Source organism: Diadema antillarum, unplaced genomic scaffold (genome assembly GCF_040938485.1).
Source record: "Diadema antillarum isolate AM-2024a unplaced genomic scaffold, OU_Dant_1.0 scf00000037, whole genome shotgun sequence".
Lineage (NCBI taxonomy): Eukaryota > Metazoa > Echinodermata > Echinoidea > Diadematoida > Diadematidae > Diadema > Diadema antillarum.
The window spans coordinates 1,857,922-1,863,924 of NW_027270926.1; positions in this window are offsets into that span (position 1 = coordinate 1,857,922).

The following is a 6,003-nucleotide window of genomic DNA, read 5'->3' on the forward strand; positions in this document are numbered from 1 at the left end:
CTTGGGGCCCTGACCTTTGACCTTTGACATTTTCTTTTGGCATGCACACCACTCAATTCACACTCACTGTGTTCCTATTAGCTGGAGATGGCTGCATGGGAAGAAATGTAGAATGACTTTAAAATGACCTATGAATATGATATTCCCTTCTGAATCGAGCCTGACAGTTGTCAATAACCAAGAAATTATGAAAGAATGAAGAGAGCATACAATATATCTATAGTTTATGTGCTTTCAAATGAGAAGGAAGAGCATGAGATTCAAGATTGCTATCTGTATGTTTACATTTGTATGTGTGTGTGTCTGTGTGTTTGTGTATGTGCTTGTTTGTGGTGTGTGTATACACACATGCTCCATTTGTTTTGTTCAAGCAACCTGTGAGGATGCTTGGAGCTCAGACTACCAGTAAATGGACATGTAGTAAAAGTTGTCAAAAGTTGGAGAAATTCAAAATATTATTTAAGTGCCTGTGGTGTGATGAATTGACAGTACTTGCCACTTATTTGTTACAGATACCAGTTGTAATAGTTGTATGCATTTATATCTGGAGGTATGAATATTACTGATAAGTTTCAAAGCCAGAAGTGTGTGAATTTAAGGGCTAAGGGTATCACAACTTTTAACTGTTATTCCATTTGTGTGCATCAGTAATATAATGTACAGTGTACCAAACATGTCTTATTTTGATGGATCGATCATGAGGAAATGGTGATATATTTTTTTGATAAGAGGCTACAGTATTATACCATAATCTCTACAGTCATGCTCATTTTGTGTGCATTTTCTATGTGTGTTGTTGTATCGTAAACTGACTGGAAGACACACAAGCAGTCTAGGAATTCCAAGGAAAATTGAGTGAATGCTTTTTAGGATGTTGATGGAATGCATAATCAAAGCACACCCCAGAAATATGAGGACAATTTGAGTTGACAATCATCTCTAGTACTAATAGTTCCAACAGCACATGCCATCTTGAAAAGATTTAATAGTTTAATTTTTGAGTGCTTGAATATGTAACAATCTAGTATAGAGTGTATTTGTCACATTCGGTAACTTTAGTAGTTTTAAAAAAATGCTATGACAACTTTCTGATGGCAATCATTTTGCACAGAACTTATATTTAGACTGTTGTACTCCACAAACACATTTGATATGAGCTGATAGTGAAGTTGCAAACTAGTCTTCCATCAAGGCATCTTCAGAGACTCCAACCCAAAGTACCTTCTGATCTGGAGATTCTCCCGACTGAAACCCCGAGCAAACGGGAGACTCAAAGTTGATGTGTGCGAAGCGCGAAATTCCTAGGGTTCTAGATGCTCTCTGGTGCTATCTAAGGCTTATTTTTTCAACATACGATAGAAATATGCAAGAAATCCTTTCCAACGGGAGACAAAGAGCCAGGGCGGGAGAAATTAAATCTCAAACGGGAGAACGGGAGATTTTGCAAAAATGGGTTTTCGGCGGGAGATCTCCCGTCGAAAACGGGAGAGTTGGAGTCTCTGCATCTTGAGCTACACTCCACAACAAAAACTTTACTCCCCCTACTCTTCCATTAAAAAAAAATCTTTACTGAACTTGCAATATACTTAATAAACTCTCCAGCTGACAAGTAGGGTGTGTGTTTGGTGTGCCTGTTTTGGCTTAAGGCTACATTTCACAAGTGTCGTAGCCTCCCAAAAACTTGTAGGAGTGTGTTGTCAACGAGATGTTCTCATAACCCACTCGACCAGTAATCAAAGCATGCGCACAAAATAATGTGCTTTAAAGGGATAGTACAGTATTGGTGGAGATGAGAATTGGGCTTTAAAATTTTTGCGAGATACCAAGAAAACACTTATGATATAGCACAGAGCATACCATTTTAAAAGGAATTCAAAGTTTATTTGATGAAAATCGGGTTTGGAATAACTGAAACATCCAAAAACAAAGTAAAACAAAGCGATCGTTACAAAGTGTGGGTCCCACACTTTATCAAAATTGCTCTTTTTTGGATATCTCAGCCATTTCAAAACCAATTTTTATCAAATAAACATTGAATTCCTCATAGAATTGCATGCTCTTTCATATTTCATGAGATTTTTCATTATCTCATCTAAAAATGTTAGAAACCTGAAATAAGGTCTCAACCAGAACTGTACGATCCCTTTAAATGGACATTGTGTTCCTTTGAACTGCATATTTGAGCTTCGATGAAAATACTCTCAAATATATCTCATTCCAGTGCAGGAGGTAGAATGTTTGGTGTGATGTTTGTTTGTTTTGTTGCTTGTAGGTCCAAGTCTGTGTTGTAGTCTGTTGAGCATTTTGTGACACCATTGTTTGCAATATCTCAGGGATTTACTATGAAAAATATTTATTCACATGTACAAAAAATATACAAAAAAAAAAGGAAAAGAAAAAAGTATATGATTTGCCAGATATTTGTGTTGAAAGATTATATGTATAGGTGAAGATGTTTTATTTTGTAGAATTTAATGGGTGAACTTGAGATATCTGAAGGTTAACCAATGTGATCTGATCTGCATTTCTGGTTGCCAGTGACAACTCGGATTGCTCTATTTCATCATGTCGTGCCCCTGTTCAATGGAATGACAACTCTGTGCACTTTTTGCTTAAAAACAAAGCTGGTAATGGTCTACTATTAGTTTTGCACCGATATGTCTGTAAAGAAATTCATTTGTAGACGGCACCCTGTATGAATGCTTTCCAACATCTCTGTTAATTTGAAGCAATTTTGTTTTTAATGTATTTGATGATATCAAAGAACAATAATTTTACAACAACTCTGTCATTTTTGGGGTCAAGGGACCAGAAAATGTCACATTCCCACAGAGAAAGAATACACAAGGAAATAAAAGCGAATCCTGTGATCACTGTTCATGTAGTTTATGTATTACCAATGCATACTTTGTCTGTGTAATCTCACCATGGTCAAATACGGAAATTAAACTTTGACACGGTTGCACCGTCAGGTAAAATTAGCATATGAATGAACTGTTTTATCGCAGATATCTCCGAGCACAAAATCAAAATGTAGAGCAGAGAATCAGCTTTAAGTTTGCCAGTTGCTGAATGTCACTTTGATATACTACATTATATATGTTTCAGGTGTATCTGTGGTACAATAGTAGTATGTGTTGTTTTGGATACTATAATGCTTTATGTTGGGAAGTAATTACTACCATGAGCAATATATCTGTGAGATACACATGTTTGTGAGTTAAATGTAGATAATCCCCAGAACAACTTAATTTATATCGAATGTGTCAGAGCTGTATTTTGTGCATTTTGTATATTGGTTCACCAGAGAGAAATAAAACGAGTATGCATCAGATAATAGATTTCATGTGTCCTGGAAGCCTTCCGAATTATTCAAAGGACAAGTCCACCGTCATCGACATGTGGATTGAGTGAATGCAGCAATATAAGTAGAACACATCAGTGAAAGTTTGACGGAAATTGGACAATCTTTTCAAAAGTTATGAATTTCTAAAGTTTCTGCGTAGTCACAGCTGGATGAGAAGACTACTACAGTGTATGATGTCACATGCGTAGAACAGTATAATGAAAATATAAAGAGAATTCCACAAAATTTCATATTTTGAAAAAAGTACACATTCCCTTGACTCATTACTGATGTATATAATGGGTAATATTATTCCCCCTGCCTTTAGAAAGAGGCAAGTCAAGAGCTATTTTACTATGTGAGAAGACATCACAAGCTGGTAGTCTTCTAATATCCATCAATGGCAGCACAGAAACTTTAAAAATTCATAACTTTTGAACGGACTACCCGATTTTGCACAAACTTTCACTGATGTGTTCTACTAATATTGCTGCATTCACTCAATCCACATGTATATGATGGTGGACTTGTCCTTTACATTTGAATTAAACTAAACAGCAGTCTGCCTTAGGTAGCTTCAGGGGAACCTGATCTACATTATGTTGACTTTGTGTGTGAGTAATCAAATGCTTTCTAGTCAAGATTGACTCATGCATGTGTGTTCGATTTAAGTGAAAACCTTTATATCATATACTCTTCTCTCCATGAAACCAAGAGCTGCAAGTCTCTTGTCTTTTCTTTAGCATTTGCAGGTCAAGCATAACATGGTCTTGAATGTTTGCACAAGAAAAACATATCCACTTAACTGTGGTTTTGAGGCATGTCTGAATAAAATCGGAAGAATGGCTACTCGAGGATCTGGAGATATACTCAAAAGTGCAGGTCCATGTGATATTCAAAACGAGTTGATACAGTAAAATCAAGACTTACGGCATGGTAGAAGTTTCATAGAAATAGAACAAAAATTAAGACAGGTATATAATTTTGAAGTTTCACATGCCTGCACTGAATAGTGATATTGACCACAAAGATATACCGGTATGGGTAGTGTGCAAATCAGAAGGGGTGATATGTCATCACTTCACAACTATCCCACTGGTTTATACAGTACACAAATATACAATCATGTTCATTGGTCATTAAATTGAGCAATGAACCATTCCTTTACACCAAAAGTTATTTTAGGCATGTCAACATTAGACCTGAATATTCATGCACAATATTTCATAAAGGGATGGTATTGTTTTGGTTGAGATGGGGATCCAATTGTTTCTTTGTGAGAAAATTAGAAACCAATTATGAAATAATACAGAGCATACAATTCAAAGAGGAATTCATACATGTAGTTTATTTGATGAAAATCTGTTTTGAAATGGCTTGGATATCTAAAACAAAGCAAAACAAATTGGTCCTGAGTATTAGGACTGAGTTTAATGAAATAAACTTTGAACTCCTCTTAGAAGTGTATGCTCTTTAACATTACATAAGTAGTTTCTAAATTTCTCGCAAAAAGTTAAATCTGAATCCCCATCTCAACCAAAACTATGAAAATTAGTGAACATTTGCCTGTGGGTCAAAATCACATTAGAGAGACGTAGCTAATTGGCAAATGTGATTAAATCACACCCCATTTTGTTCAAATTGTGACCCTTAAAATTACATTCTTTAAGTCTTGGATGAAACTTCGACAATTCTATTCAATTTTACTCTCATCAAATGTGAATAATTGAGCTTTTAAAACACTTGTCATGCAGACAAAACATTGAGACAATATTACATAGGGAAATCAGAATGCTGTGGGCAATTTCTCTCCTTTCACTGATACACCTTTTAATTACTACTGAACATTTTTAATACAAGTGTACATTGCATGTCACATCAAAAGAGAGTCGCAAATGTCTGCCTTGTAAACAATACCCTATACAAACTTAAAGGTACATTTATTTCATTGATTGTTGAAAATCAGATGAGTTTGTGAGCATAATACGTCTGTCAAAATGAAAGATAAGTTATGGCTAAATTCTTGAGGTACGAATCCCCTTCCAAGACAATATAAATCAAATTGGAAAAGAACTTTGATAGTATCAGTCGGGGGGGGGGGGGGGGGGGGCATAAATCTAGAGTAGAAAATTCTGTTTGAGAATAAAAAAAAACAGTAATGAGTTTATTTCAATATATTCATTCAACAAGTCTCAACAATTTGGCTGTTCAAAACTCTGACAATCATTCCCCAAACCACTGATGATGTGGGCACATGAAAATAACATTTTAGTACAAGGCATTCCTGTTCCTGTGTGGTTGGTTTTTCCTTCTGGTTGGGGTGTGGGTGGGGGATCCTTTCTTCTTCTTTTTTTTTTAAACAATGACAAACAACACAGTCTAGATCTATGTTAAGTTCTAGAAATTTTCTGTTTATGTCCACAACACTGGCTCCATAAAAGTGTGGCTTCCCAATGTACCTGCCAATACGATTTTTAAAAGGAAAAAAAAAAAAAAACCTATACTTTTGCTATATGTGAAAATGGGGAGGTAATTTTGTTTAATTGCTATGTAAATATAGTACATGTATCTATCATTTATCCTGCTCAAAAGACAGCCTTTCTCAGACAAACGTGCATACAAGAATATCTACAACATACCAGACCACAGAGAGCCTT